Here is a 15,384-nt window from a genome sequence, read left to right on the forward strand (position 1 = left end):
CCTGGGACATCAAGTAAATGCAAGCACTTTTGAGCAAAGAGCTGCAGTACTTATGACAGCTGGTGGCGTGAGCTTTTCTCAACCACCCCTACCGCCTCAAAGTTTCCCTACGACTTCAGCAAGTCAATGTAAGCTGCTTTTTGGATGAAAAAGCCAGGTGACTGATGAATGTTTCCTTTTTCATGTTTTAGCTGCCACCATGGACCTTTCAGAAGAAGATAATACTCAGTGGCAATGTTACATCGGATATAAATTACTTATTAGCGATGCTTATCACTTATGTCACTGCTTTCTTTTCTAGATGAAGAATGCAACACAACAACGCACGACTCCAGTTGTGGTAATTATATTTTGATATTCTTTAGATTCTATGACTGCACTAGCACCTTATTTGTCTCGGGCGGAGAAAATCAAGTGTTTTTCAAGAGTTGTGGAGCTTTTATTTAGAATGTCCAAAAAATGAAGCAAATGCTTTTAGAATAAGAAACAGAAAATAAAAACGGTACCACTTATTCTGTGTTAAGAAGTAGTGGATGCTACTACAGCCTGAAATTATCGAACATTACGTCATGTAGATTAACGATGGTGGCTCAGTTCAGGAAACCTACTGCGAAGTTTTGAATTTTATATTGGTAATGCATGCAGAAATGCAGAATTGTAATTCAAAACAAGAAAAGGCACTCCATGCATTATAGTATAGAGCACACTTGTTACAGTACTTACGTTACACGACCTATAATAGTTTGCCTAATAACGGACTATTACAATCAGTTTTAGATGAAGCTACGCCATTTCTCTTAAAAATGTCTTCTGGGCAACATATCCATAGTATTCGAAGCTTCTTTTCTTATTAGTAGGACTGCTGATATGAGATGGGTATACGCTTTGTCATTTGAATGTGTGTGGAAATTTTGCCATTACCGAAATTTGGCTGCTACAAAATCAATTCAAATTCAGGACCCTGTGTTGAGCAGCAAGGTACTTTATGCACTGAGCAAGCTCCTGCACAATTTTATGCACCTTACTTGGGGTGAAATACTTAGAGAAATAGTTTTTGACACAGTCTTGGTTGCACAAAAGCACATGCAATGGAGCTTTTTGGCCAGAGTTGCTGTAGCAGCATGAAAAAACTGGTTTGCAATGTTAACTTAAGTTGGTGGCACTTTTTGTATATGTATCACAGGAAGCGTCAGCACCAATCATGAAGCACCAGGCAGGCCTACTCCAACAGCCAAGCAGCAGAGCCGACGCCGAGAGAGATAGATAGATGGATTTATTGAAAGGAAAAGGCAGAGAGGTTGGCCGGAATAATTCAAATCTGGCCTGCTACTCTGCACTGGGGAAGGGGAAGGAGAGAAGAAAGAAGGTCATGATGGGTGACGATGTGGGAGAAGGCATATGCAATATATATACAGACACAGCAGCTTGCTTTACAAGCGCGAATCAAGTCCGCTGGCGCTCAAATAACGGCAAAGAGCACGCACTGCCTGGACGCCCTTCCCCTTGTCCTGCCAAGCGCCCAGCAGCAGTTCCTCCGACAGAGGCCTCTTGTCTAAACGCTTCAAGGAAGCAGCTAGCACATTTCTTTCGTTCGCATACTCTGGTCCACAGTCTCTGGGAAGCCACAAGTTGAACATTCCGGTGAGTCCATCTGTCCAATTAAATGTAAGTACTTGCGCATGAAAGCCACGTTTAAACGAAGTCTATGTATCAAGCATGCCTGATGACGCGGAATATCACGCGGAACATTAAATTTAAATGTTCGATCGAGCCTTCTTAGACGGATGTGTCGGGCGTCTGGTTGAGCCCAGTAAGCTGCTGTAGCAATATTCATACAATTCTTTAGAAGACACGTCGTATCCGCTCTTGAAAAAGGCACAGCTGTTTGGAAGCCATTGATGAGTGCGCTTTTCGCTTCAACATCGGCCTGCTCATTTCCATGGAGGCCGCAGTGGGCAGGGATCCATTGAAATATTATCACGTGGCCTTACAGCTGGGCAGATGTGATGAGCTCCATAATGTTTAGTGCCAGGGACTGATAGGCAGTGTGGCGTAAGAAGTTTTCCAAAATTTGTAATGCAGTCTTCGAGTCCGTGAATATAAACCATTTTTGAGGTGGTTCCCCACATATATAGCGAATAGATTCCCGAATGGCTACAAGTTCAGCAGCGGTTGATGTAGAGGTATGTACCAAAAGGAAATGCAGAGTCGTTTTATGAGCTGGTATGACCTCAGCTGCAGCGGATGCCTGTGCTGACGCAGATCCATCGGTGTGTACGCGAATATAATTAGGATATTCTGACCAGATGTGCGCCAGAGTAAGTTGTTTGAGTCGACTAATTGGCACCATTGATTTCTTTAGTATACCGGGAACACGAAGGTGCACCAAATGTTTATCCATCGTCCATGCATGGTGGTTGGGCGGGACGATATGGGAGGGCATATCCTGTCGGTACTTGCGACTGATGGCAGCGGAGTGCACTTGTAAAACTGCAGTCCGGCCTCTCATCCAGAATCTTGCTGAGTGGGTGAAAACGGTGTCTTGTAAGTGGTCGTAAATATACACGAAGTGGTTCGTGTGACAAGTATATGGACACTGGGCGAGCGTGTGCCTCTTCAATTGTGCCTTTGTTAGAGGTGCATCTGGGCAGTCCAAGGCATATTTTCAGTGCCTGCGCTTGCACGCTAAAGTCCGCAAGCAGGAAATGCTCATACTGGAGAGTACTGGGAGACTGTACCGGATGTAGCCAACAAACAGAGCCTCGTAAAGCCGTATTAAGGAGCGCTCAGTTGGACCCCATTTGATGCCAGGTATGTAACGAAATACATGGCAAAAATTAATTAGCCTTTTCTTCACCATAGCAATATGTTTTGACCAAGATAGTCGGTGGTCAATAATTACTCCCAAGAATCTGTGCCTGGAGACGTATGGTATTACGACTCCATGAAGGGTAATCGGGTAGCGGCTGACACATTTTCCCGTAAACGCGATCACTGCACACTTTTCTGCCGCTAAAAATAAACCTTGACGCCGTAAGTACATCGATGTTGATGACACAGCTCGTTGCAGTCTCTCACGTAGTTGTGGGCGCGTCGAACCAGAGGCCCAGATGCAGATGTCGTCAGCATATGCACTTATGTGGATGTTAGTTGGCAGTTCACTCACCAGGCCAATTAGCGCAACGTTAAATAAAGTTGGGCTGAGAACTCCTCCCCGTTTAACTCCACGACCGACCTGAAAGCGGGTAGTATCTCCTTCAGGCGCAGTCATGTGAACAGAGCGGCCGCTGAGATAGCTTACAATCCACAAGTACAGCCGGCCACCAACTCCCACGTCGTCAAGTCCATCAAGAATAGCTTCATGAAGGACGTTGTCGTAAGCTCCCTTTATATCTAAAAATGCAGCAGCTACTAGTCGACGGTGACGCTTTTCGTGTTCTACTGTCGCCGCAAGGTCGATGACGCTGTCAATGGAAGAGCGTCCGCGGCGAAATCCAGTCATCGTATTCGGATAAAGATCATTACTCTCTAGATACCACTCAAGTCTTGCCAGCACCATGCGCTCCATAACTTTTCCAACACAGCTTGCTAGGGCAATTGGCCGGTATGAGGTAAGTTCGAGAGGAGGCTTTCCAGGCTTCAAAAGAGCAACCAGGCCGCTAATTTTCCAGTGTTAAGGAACAGTACTAGAAGCCCATATATCATTGAAATAATTATGTAGTGCAGTTCTACCATCCTTGCCTAGGTTTGATAAGGTTGAATAAGTAATCCCGTCAGGACCAGGTGCAGATGAATGCCGACAAGAAGCAAGAGCGGCGTCTAATTCAGCTATTGTAAAGGGCACGTCGTATTGATCATTCGGCGAAGGTGGTGCAAAAACCTCTGAAATTGGTAATTTTGCCTGGTTTGTGCTCACAACCATTTTACAAAAATCTTCAGCTACGTCAACTTCATTGCGGCGTTGGTAAAGGGCCAGGGCACGAAAAGGGTGCCTTTCTCGCGGAGGTGTGCGCAAGCTTCTCGCAACATGCCAGATACGCGACTGGGGCTTACGGGGATCCAGTGATGAACAGAACTGTCTCCAACGTTGTCTTCCTAACCTCTCCAGGTGGCTCAAAACGTGTCGCTTAGCTCGGCGAGAAAGTGCGAGATCTTGCGCGGATTTCGTTCTTCTGTACTTCCTTTCAGCCCGCCGACGGATCGCGCGAAGCCGCTCGAATTCCACGTCGATGCTGGACACTGACACCAGCACACTAACATAGCGAGTGTTCTCACTGAGAGAGGAAGTAATGAGTCCCTCTATTTGAGATGGTGACTGGAGGTCCACGCTGGAAGTCTCCACCGCTGCCCTAAAGGCGGGCCATGTATTGCACACGAGATGAAGTGGCAGGTGCAAACCACTTGATGCATATGTACGTTGGTATGTGATCACTCCCATGTGTTTCCACATCACTACACCAAGAAATGGAGGGATGGAGGCTTCTGGAAACAAACGCCACATCCAAGCACCTGCTGTAGGTTGTTCCGCGTAGAAACGTCGGTGAGCCGTCGTTTATATTGACGAGATCTTGCGTATGCATAAAGTCTGCCAGGTCTCTTCCTCTATTACTCATTATGGCACTACCCCACTGAGGGTGATGAGCATTAAAGTCCCCCACAATAATACGAGGAGCTGCACAACACTGGATTGTTGAAAATAGATATGATTTGTGCAAGCCATCCCTTGGTGGAATATAAGCGCCAATTACAGAACATACTCGTCCTTTCAGGGTTAACGTCAAACAAATGCAGTGGTTCGTGTAGTGGGGCTGCAGAGCATGGCGGACGTGCGCAATGTCTTGGCGTACACATACCAGCACTTTGCTTGTTTCGTCTGCTTCTCTAGACCATAGCAGAACATATCCAGAAAGGCGAAAAGCAGCCGGCATGTTGGGCTCACAGATCACAATCACCGGAAAGCAGTACTTCTGTACCCGCTGTCGGAAGTCACTCAGCCGACCACGCAGGCCTCGGGCATTCCATTGCATCACTACACTGCGGCGCAAGTGCATCGTCACAGAGGTGGTGTTAGTTTGTTGCGCCATTGTGAATTATTGCAATGCCGCCAAGAGCGGCTCAAATGCGTCCAAAAACTGAACAGCAAACTTTGCTGTTTGCGTGTTGATGCTGGAGATCAGCACCCGCATTGAACGAACCAGCTGTTTCAGCATTTATTTTACCTGCTGGCTGTCGGGGTTGTCGGAATTTTCATTACGTGTGGCAACCAAACTGGGATGAGGCCTGGCGTTGGCCTTTGATGGTAGAGCAGGCCACTCAACATCAGAGGCGGTAGGTAATACAACAGCTTCTGTCTGATCCTTGGCCTGTGACACTGTCTGCGACATTACAGCAAGAGTACTCTTAACCGGATTAGACTCAATCTGTTGTGGCACCTGATCTGACGTTAACTCTGAAGTTGACTTATCCAGGCTAGGCTTGCCTTCCGATTCCTTGTGTCGGCGTCGGGAACGGTGCTTGCGACGACGAATAGACGCGGCCGCTTCTTGATGAGTCGAGTTATCTCTCATCATCTTTTTTAGTATACGTTTTTCGTTCCGAATTTTAGGACAGTCCTTAGCCGTCGCTTCATGGGCACCCGAGCAGTTCGCACACTTGACAGTCTCCGTCTGGCATGTGTCATGAGGATGCGTACCGCCGCATCGACGGCAGGATACCTCGTTTCGACAAACGGCGCTCACATGCACGGTCTTGTGGCATTTGTGGCACTGAACAGGTCTTGGAACATACATCCGAACTGGGTGTCTTACATAGCCCACTTTAAGGTGGGATGGGAGGGATTCCGTTTCAAAGACTAATTTAACGCACTTTGAGCGGCCGAAACGATGAAAATCCCCTATGCGCACCGTAGATTCGATCAGCGTGCAGAGATCGCTTTCACTTATCTCGGGGTCAACGTCGGTGATTACACCTGCAGTAGTCCTTTTCCCATGTACAAGAAAGGAACGGACCGGCATGTTGCCTAGCGCACCAATTCCTTTCAGCTTGTCCACTGTAGCCTGGGATTTGACATCCACGGTCAGGACATACTTCCAGGGATTAATTCTGACTTCGTCAACTTCACCGGGAACCAGCTGGTCGAAAAACTGGGTCAGGTGCTGTCTGTTTATCACATTCAGATTCGTCGATGCCGTTGTTGGTACGAAGGCCACGGAAAAGATCCCTTGCTTTTCAGCATTCTTCTTTGGGTGTCTCACTCATTACTGATGTTCGGCGCAGCTTCCTTTTCAGGCGGCGCGACTGTACAGGCGTGTAGCTGTTGTCAGAATCCATCTCAGTCACTGTGGAGTCATCTGCCGAGTCTGGAAGCTCCACGTCCGCGACGTCGAGGTGACCCGTCGAGTACGCCGTAGCCTGTTCGATGGTGGCGGGTGGGCGCAGGGATCGTGCGCCCGCCATCCCGAAGGATGACGAGATCACAAATAGCTCACAGAGATAGAAAATCCAGAAAAGTGGAAGAGCGCTAGCTTCAGATGTTCGGAAACCTCCACTTCTTCTTCCTTGTGTCAATGGCTTTCTGAAGAAGGTAGTAGCCTTTGGAAGTGTTCCTAAAATATCCAGCATCCATCATGTATATTGTCATGCTTTCTAGTGCATAACAAAAGGTATAAGAATTGCTTCTGTCACAAAAATTATGAAGTGCTCAGTAATTGCGGTGTATGTTTTTCATCATATGTTGCATGTAGCAGCCTTGGGAAAAGTTTAAATCATTGGTTGGAACCTGAAATGTCTGTTATCTTTGCCCTCAAAATGCCAAGCGGCATGATAAAGTCACTCGCTGGTATGAAAGACAGGACATTGCCTATCAACACTAGGGCTATCTTAAATTCTGTGCCATTTCTTACTTTCTATTACCAAGTTGCTAGCTTTTCCTGTTTCTTTTTTTTTTGTAAAGGGAGGAAGGAGATGAATATAATATGGAGCTTTATTTAGGCTTAGGTGCAAATTTTTCTTAGCGTGACTTCTTTCTTTTTTGGTAGGCTTGGCTTCTTGGTGTGGCTGATTATTATACTGAACATAAGTGCAAGGTGCCCATGTACTTTGATGTCAGCCTTTGTTCCGGTCAAAATTATCTTGAACCCTCCTTTATGACATATCCCTTACTTCCAGGTTTGCTTTAGAGGGCCACATGCCATAAACCAAACATATTTGTTTAGTATGCAAATTCTGTGTGTTCATTTCTTTCACTTTGCCTATTTTTGCTTCCTTGTGCTAAGATTTGCAGGCTACAAAAAGTGACCATCTAATTGGACTGACAGCGTTTTTATCTTTACAGTCTGGTTAAAGGGCTAATGTCTCTCAGTTTGTGCATACTAGTTTCATTTAAGCCGAGACTTTTAGTTCTTAGTTTAGCAGAAGTCTTTATCTGGCTCATAGTTGCATTTCAGTAAAAAACCCTTTTTGTTTTACAGAATTTCAGCGAGAAGTGCTTACACGTCTAAGCGTACTGAGGATCATACAACAGCAGCAGGGGGAAATATTAACTGCATTAGCCGGCAGAGTCAGCAAGCAGAACAACACTGGAACCTATGAAAATGTTATCTCAGAGCAGTTTGATGATTTAAAAGACCTGCAGTGCTTTGACAGCAGCCTAACGGAAGCCAGCAGAGAAGCCCTTGTAAGTTGGCCTTTATTTTTGATTTTTTTTGTAATCATGTATCTTTGCTCTGCCATGTGCATTTAGTCTTTATAAAAGATTCACACAAGCACTAAAGCTTATACAGCTTTCAAATTATTGTACCAGGCCTCCAAAGAGCCTGTTGTGAATTTTTTTTATGTGTATTAGCTCTTTTCAAAGCCATTGACCAGTTTGGCTTGGCCACAGTTTCTGGTAAGGTACTGATACTTCACTTGATCTTTCTTGTAGCATAACTGTGTTTTCATTTTCAGTTTTAGTTCTTGTCGAAGATGATGTACTTCATTCCATTTTACTAGGTTTAGGGCGGATGTACAGCCTCGTTTGCCTTAAAGGTAGGTATAATATATATATACATATTCTGATATTTCTTTTTTGTGAATTGTATCTGCCAGTGGTACAGTACCGGAAGTCCTGATGTTGTTGCTAAAATTCTCAACTGCTGTGGTGCTGTAGTTATGATGCTTAGCTGCCGATCCCAAAGTCACTGGGCAAAACCCGGCTTTAATGACTGAATTTTTTGCACAAAATTTCTTGTCCTTAACTATGAATGACAACGGTTTCAGCATGCATTAACTAGTAATTCACGCTGAGGCTATCTACTGCTTTGTACTTTTTTCCAGGTCATGTTCCAACTGACTTTCATCCAAATGTTAAGGTGTTCTTGCTTTTTTTATGTTGCGTGTACTTTTACTCCTAACAAAATTTTTGTTTTTTGTTCAAAACATTTATTATTCAAACTTCATAGGTTCACCAGTTCTCCGGCATAGGAGGAACAAATGCGGAATCATGCACGAGGAGGATCCTGCGGACCATTATGACTGACAAGCTAGCGGCATCATTTTCCTGGCATGGAAAGAAAGGAAAGCAACCCTCCAGCTGCCTCACTGTGTCCAAGTGCATTGTTGGTAAGTCAAGCCAAGAATCTCAATGTCAAGCAAAAATTTTATAGATCTCCTTCACTCCGGATTTGTCATGAAGGTTCAGTGGCGCTGTCATTGTCAGTAACTTTCGTGTGGTTGGCAAAACAACATTTCAGTCGCTTTTGCCTACCGTGATTGCGGGGCGGTTTGATCGCTGCTGCCGAAAAAAAAAACACCATGCCGACTAGTTGCCTTGCCGTGGCATGCGCCGCAAGGTACAGAAAGGGAAGTTTAGTAAGCTTGCATAAGTTTCTTGCCAACAAAGGTCATCGTAAACAGCGGGCTGCCTTCACAGCGGCTAATTCTGAACGTCAGTCATGGGCTTCAGCACCGCCGATCGACATATAGACTCGTAGCCGGTGGCCGGGATTGAACTGGGTCACTCTAAGTACGGAACCACTGCAACTGCTGCAGCTTGTAATTGTAACACAACTAAAAGCGAGAATACCCGTAATGTGAACGTGAACGTTAATGCCAACAGCCACCCACGAACAGAGCAGATACAACAAAGACGCAGCGTGATTTCAATGAATAACGCAAGGATAGTCAAATTTGTGCGGTGTCAAGGCGCAGTGCCATTGCTACTGTTTGCTATGCTTACCTAAAAGCCGCTGGACGCTAGTGAGGGGCTGCGTGTTTACCAACGATGCTCATTTACCGCTCACTGTGAAGAATAGAGAGATTTAGCATACCGTGATCCGCGATCCGCCACCGTGACACTCTACCGCTCGTGGGCGGGGCGTACAAGCTGGTTGGTTCCGATGCGCCAGGTCAATGTGCCAACATCAAGTACGTGGCGCCATCTATCGGCATCAAAGTGATCTGGGCATGCGCAATGGAACGCGCGGTGGCGGTCCACGGTGGCGGATCGCGGATCACGGTATGCTAAATCTCTCTAATAACCCGAGAGTGGCTTCCAGCGGATAACTTCGCAACTGGTTTGCGCGCGCTGTTTACGAGCGAGAACAATCACCGTCTACTTACTCGACTAAAAGTAGTTGTAAGCATCTGAAGCTTTGCAGTTCTCGACGTGTTCTGAGGGTTAATTTGCTCGGCAAAAACACCAAAAGTTAACAACGTTGCTCATTTCTCCTGCCGGGCAGCAGCGCTTCGCTTGTGCGCCTTGAACCACTCTGTTTGTACAATATGGTACCCGGGATCGGACGCTGCACGCAGTGTATTAGGCGTTTTTCCATGTATTGCTTTTGCCCTCACTGCATATGCTCACGCCTTGTGTACACAAACTCCACAGAATGCTTTTCGAGTCGATTATTCAAAAGAAAGAGCAAGTTTTGAATTTGAATGGGAGACGATGTGTTTGGTGTTTTGCTCTCTTCCTCTACGTTTTGCCTTTTCTCTCCAAAAGGGGACCCGGCTCGACTTTTGTCGTGTTCATGTAAACCCCCTGAGAACATGCATGGTTACCTCTGCCAAAATAACTCCTGTACATTACAATAACAATAACAATAACACGCTCTTGACAAGCTTGGCCACACTGCCGCTCCCGTGCTTTTTGCCTACCGTGGGATTTAGACTGCAGCACCACCTCGTTCACTTTGTAAACATGCGAGGTCTATGCATTTGGCCGACTATGTGAGCCTGTGCAATGTTGCTATGGGCTAAGATGTGTGCATTTTCTTTTTTAATAGTAGGGCTGCAAACTAGGGTGCCTTTGCACACATTCATGGTCTGGTAATGTATTTTTAGCTATTGCGACGTTTGGCATCTTTGGCTGAGGTGTTTGTAAACACATGGTTTCAGTTACTGTTACTGCCAGAGATCTTGTGATACTACTTGGACATGTTGGCGCAAACTTATTGATAAAACAGCCTGTCTCCCAGTTACAGTGAGAATTTAGTTTATGCAATGTCTTTTTGTTGTTTGTATAGTACCACAAGTGAAGCTATGATAAATGCTAGCAAGACTGCTACGTATCATAGATTATGAAGGTTGTGTGAGAATTTTTTAATGACCAAGAAGAAAGAATTTTGCACCCGGCTATGGAGCTCTGTAGTTAAGGCAATCGGCTGCTGGTCCAAAGGACATGGGTTTTATCCCTGCCACTACATCTGCTTTTCAATACAGGTGAATAGCAAGACACCTGTGGACTGTGCTATGTCAGTGCATGTGGAAGAGCTCTAGGTTTTTAAAATTTCTGGAGTCCTACATTCTGGAACCTCTCTTACATAGCCTAACTGTAATTGGGAAGTTAAACTCTATTAACCAAACTCAATTGCAGCTGAAAAGTTTAGAGCTCATTAATCTGCTGTTAATCATAATTTAAACATTTGTCCTCTTTTTTTTTTCCTGTGGGCGTTGCATGATTTCTGCTTGTCTGCTTACTGTAGAGCTGTCCCTGATAATGTAGTGCCGTGCTCTCATTTCAAAATGATCCCTATATTCAGCACGGTGCCAGAAACAATTTTTTTATTTAAAAGAAAGCCTTTTGTGGCAGACTTGAAAGAAACATTTAATCTGTGAGTTCAAAGCTGACCAATTACTACTGTTTTTTTTTAATGTGGCAAATGAGATGAATGATGGGTAACTGGTGCTCTCCCCATGATTAAATCCCAGGCCATTATTTCTTGGAAAAAAAAAGAATTAGTGGAACATGACATGAACAGAATGAACATATTCCTCTTTACATACCTGTTCATTGCATTACTTTCTTTTTCAACTCCTTACGAAATTAGGCCAGCATACCTTGCAAAAATATTTAAGAACATGCATATATTACTTGATTTCATTCTTAGTTGCTGCACGAATAAAAGAGCCTTAAAGCAAATGAGACATCTTGGTATGACGATGTATACCTGTTTAATATTTTAAAGAAAGCCATTTTGTAATTAGCTGTTTGTTAGCTGTAACTAGCGTTCATCAAAAATGCGAATTTTACTGTTAAATGTGTAGGTCATAGGCTTCTTGCACAGGCCACAACATAAGCTCAACATGTTTTGGTACTAAGCCTGCATGACTGCCATAAGAGTCTGCGAGAAGATGGTAACTCACATGAAAATGGCGCATGTTCTATGATGGGTCACCACTTGTAACATGGAAACCTATGTTGGAATTAATGCCAGCTCCCACGTGTTGCTAACTTTAATATTTTGTTGAAAAAGAAAACCCGCAGGCACATTTTCTCTCTCTTTTTTTTCATATGCTGTTAAAGCAGTGTTTAACTGCAGCGACTTCATGGCAGAAACTGCCATCAAAGGCTGGTTGCACCATGCTCCTGCAAGTCACAGGGACAGCTTAGGAAAAGTGGGTTCAGTGAGCTTTTGGGTATTCATCAGTTTCTTATGGGCACATAAATAACTGGAACTTAGCTGTGTGCTGCTTTAAAATGAGCTACAAAATAGATTCCTATGGTTTAAACTCTAACTTCAAGGAATTGGACAAGTACAAATTAACAGATAAGGGAAAAAGTGCCATCGTTGCACTGCACTAACATACAGGATGCAAGCCCGCTGGGGTGGCGCAGTGGTTGCAGCGCTCAGCTACTGTGCTCAAGGATGCGGGATTGAATCCCGACCTCAGCGGTCGCTTTTCGATGGAGGCGAAAAGCACGGCACCCCTGTGCTGTGCAATGTCAGTGTACGTTAAAGAACCCCAGGTGGTGGAAATCACTCTGGAGCCCTCAACTATGGCATCTCATGTCTTGAGCCGCTTTGGGACGTTATACACCCACAAACCAAATTATCTTCCTTAATTTTATCTTCTACCTTGATACGGGGGCATTTTTTGCGCTTTTTGCTTGTCTTTATGAGTGCTAAAGTACTCACAACTCACATGGCAACCTACTTATTTAAAGTTGCGTGCTTATTACTGTAAAAATTCGGTTGTACTGAGAGCACACAATGAATGATCCTTCAATAGCCTTAATTAAAACACTGAAAGAAGCTTAAAGGCACCCCTGTAAGCTTTTATTGCACCCTCAAAAAAGCACTCAATTAGCTTGCTTGGACCCACAATTAAAATACTAAAATACATTTTGTTTATTTAGCTTGCTCACACCGGCACCCAACAAGTTGGTCCCAAGTGAGAGTTCTTCAGGCGCAGGCTAGCACCCAACCAGTTGGCCCCAAGTGCGAGGAGTTCTTCAGCCCAGGCCACTGTTCTGTGCGTGCAAGCATGCCGTGTGTGAGCTCACATCATAAGCACTCTGGACATCTGAGAGAGAGACTCTCCATATGTATGTTCTAGGTGTCTGAAATTGGCTTCAGCAACGTTGGGACGCTTTTGTTGCATATTAATTTCATGTTTTTAATTTCTTTTATTGTGTATGAAAAAAGCACATACTTCAGAACTATGATTTAATATTTATTTCAGCGTGAAAATGATGTCTTTATTTTTGTCTGATCTCTTGTGGACTCTTAAGGACTGCAGGGTATTTTATTTTGCCTTTAATATATGAGTTTTATGTTTTCAAATTTTTTACTCGGGCCTTCATTTTGTCTTAAGGTGTAGACCCTTTTGTGTAACAGCTCTTTTCCTTGGATGTCTCATTTTTTGCCTTTTTTATATCTTATTTGAGTTCTTTCAATGTTTTAAATTTTGTTCTTAGGGCTTTAGTTTTGGTTTAGAGGTACAGACCATTTTTGTAACAGCTTTTTTCCTTGGATGTCATTTTTTGCCTCGTTTAATTTTTTTTTCTCACTTTTTCACTCAGGCCTTTAGTTAGTTTTGTCTTACAGGTGCAGCCTATGTTATGTAGTAGCTCTTTCTCTGGAATGTCACTTTTTTGCCTTTTTTTAATATTTTATTTGAGTTCTTTTATTGTTTTAAATTTTTTTCTTAGAGCTTTAATTTTGTTTGAGGTGCAGACTATTTTTGTAACAGCTCTTTTCTTGGATGTCTTTTTTTTTTTGTTTATTTTGTTTGTTTTTTTCCAATTTTTTTTTGTGGGCTTTAGTTTTGTCTTACAGGTGCAGACTATTTTTGATAGCAGCTCGTTTCCTTGAATCCATTTTTGCCTTTTATTGTATGTTTTTTTTTAGTGTTCCCATATTTTGTTCTCACGGCTTTAGTTTTGTCTTCAGGTGCAGACCGTTTTGTGTAACATACACCTTTTCCTTGATATGTTTATCTGGTCATTCTTCTAGTCATTTCTCTAAGACATGTTTATTCCATTACTTTTGTAGCCATTTGTTTTAAAGGTCAACATTGTCAAAGTCGATTGCATACTTTTCGAATATATATGTGTATAAAGTTTGATTTTTAGCTTGTTTTGTTGCAAAGTTTCAATAAACAGTTCTATTCAACCTTATTGACTTCATTTTGCTGCTGGATGCCATTTTAAGCAATGTTTCAATGCATGATTAGATAGTCACCAATTTTGCCGCAGCTGTTAAACTTCCCTCCTAACACATCTGCTTGCAAAGTGACATTTTTTAAGTCTGCACGATCCGATTAAAAATTTAAAGGCAGCTAAGCTCATATTTTAACTTAGGTTCATTTAAAAAAGAGCACTGCTGGCAAATTATGTGTAGCCAAAAAGCGTGCACGTTGGGATATCCCTGGTTTGTGTGTCGCTTCGAAGCAAGATCGAGCTTCCTGCCAAGACGAAAACGCGCGTAGCAGAAACCATTCGTCTCAATGTGAGTAGTCGTTATTGCCTGCAGATATATAGCCTTTAGTGTCGAATCAAAATACAGGTCTTTGGTGACAATAACAGCTACAGGAAGGTCAGATCTAGCATCCTTTGGCTTAAACTAAATGTCTATAACATGTCTCAAATGTCCATGAGGAAAGTCCACGGTACGTACCAGATTACAGTTCCGGATGAGCTTCCAATGGTCCATTGCATGTTAGTATAATGTCGGGTGGACAAATCTGGATATCCACTAGACCTGTCAAAGATCCAGTGCTCTACATTTTTTAGATGTCCCAAGGATGTTTGTGGTTTACTGGGTAGTAACAGATACGAGATGCTACAACTGGGGATATGCACATAACTGCTTAAGCTTGCTGCTACAGACAGGCAACATTCATTTTTTGTTCATGGTATAGCATGCAGAAATCTGGATAAAATATCCTTTGCTTTGTTCAATTTCCTGGCTTCAACCAGAGCATTGCAGCATTACTATCAGGCAACACAAACAGCCTGAAATCTCAGAAAAGCCATGTTACAGACATCTAAAATCACTGGAGTGCTTCTAAGTACTCCACAGATATGGTTGTCAAGTGACAATTCATGCAGTTGCGTCAGCATGCACCTAATTAGCAATCTCGGACTGATCGAAAGCTTAGTGCGCTTCACGACTCCAGAACACAGCACCTTACAGCATGTTATGTGCCCTCTCAGAGCAATGTACTTCTCTTTCCCTGTTGAGCTCACTGGGTACATTTATAATGACCCCCTAAATGAAGATGTTACTGTACACACTCATTGCAAGGACCCCTTTGTATGGAAAATTCTACAGAGCCTGTCTGCACATGGAACACTGCACAAGTGTGAAGAAGTGAGACTACAGTACAAGGCGCATGCGTGAAGAAAACACAATTGCAATGAATGAGCAAGAGTAGTGCTTTGCCAACTTATTTATTTATTCAATTTGTGATAAAAAAGAACCCAGCAATATGGTCATCCACACTGCTCAAAGGCGAAACAGCATTGTCTGCTAGTTTACTAGGTGTGACCATCAGTATTATATGTTGTGCATATTACTTAGTTTAGTGGGGTTTAACGTCCCAAAGCAACTCAGGCTATGAGAGACGCGTTGTGCATATTATTATGCATCACTGCTGCATTAAAAAAAAAAGAAGCCT

At 43.6% G+C, this 15,384-nt stretch overlaps 1 long non-coding RNA gene across 1 annotated transcript; it reads left to right on the forward strand.

Annotated features, from left to right (window-relative positions):
* Positions 1 to 11,775: 11,775 nt before the first annotated feature.
* LOC146184314 (uncharacterized) lies at positions 11,776 to 13,268 on the forward strand. The gene is made up of 2 exons (XR_014708564.1): positions 11,776 to 11,877; positions 12,620 to 13,268. It is a non-coding gene; the product is annotated as an uncharacterized LOC146184314 (long non-coding RNA).
* The last annotated feature ends 2,116 nt before the right edge of the window (positions 13,269 to 15,384 follow it).

The sequence above is a fragment of the Amblyomma maculatum genome, chromosome 7 (assembly GCF_055883805.1).
Source record: "Amblyomma maculatum isolate TAMU_Amacu chromosome 7, ASM5588380v1, whole genome shotgun sequence".
Lineage (NCBI taxonomy): Eukaryota > Metazoa > Arthropoda > Arachnida > Ixodida > Ixodidae > Amblyomma > Amblyomma maculatum.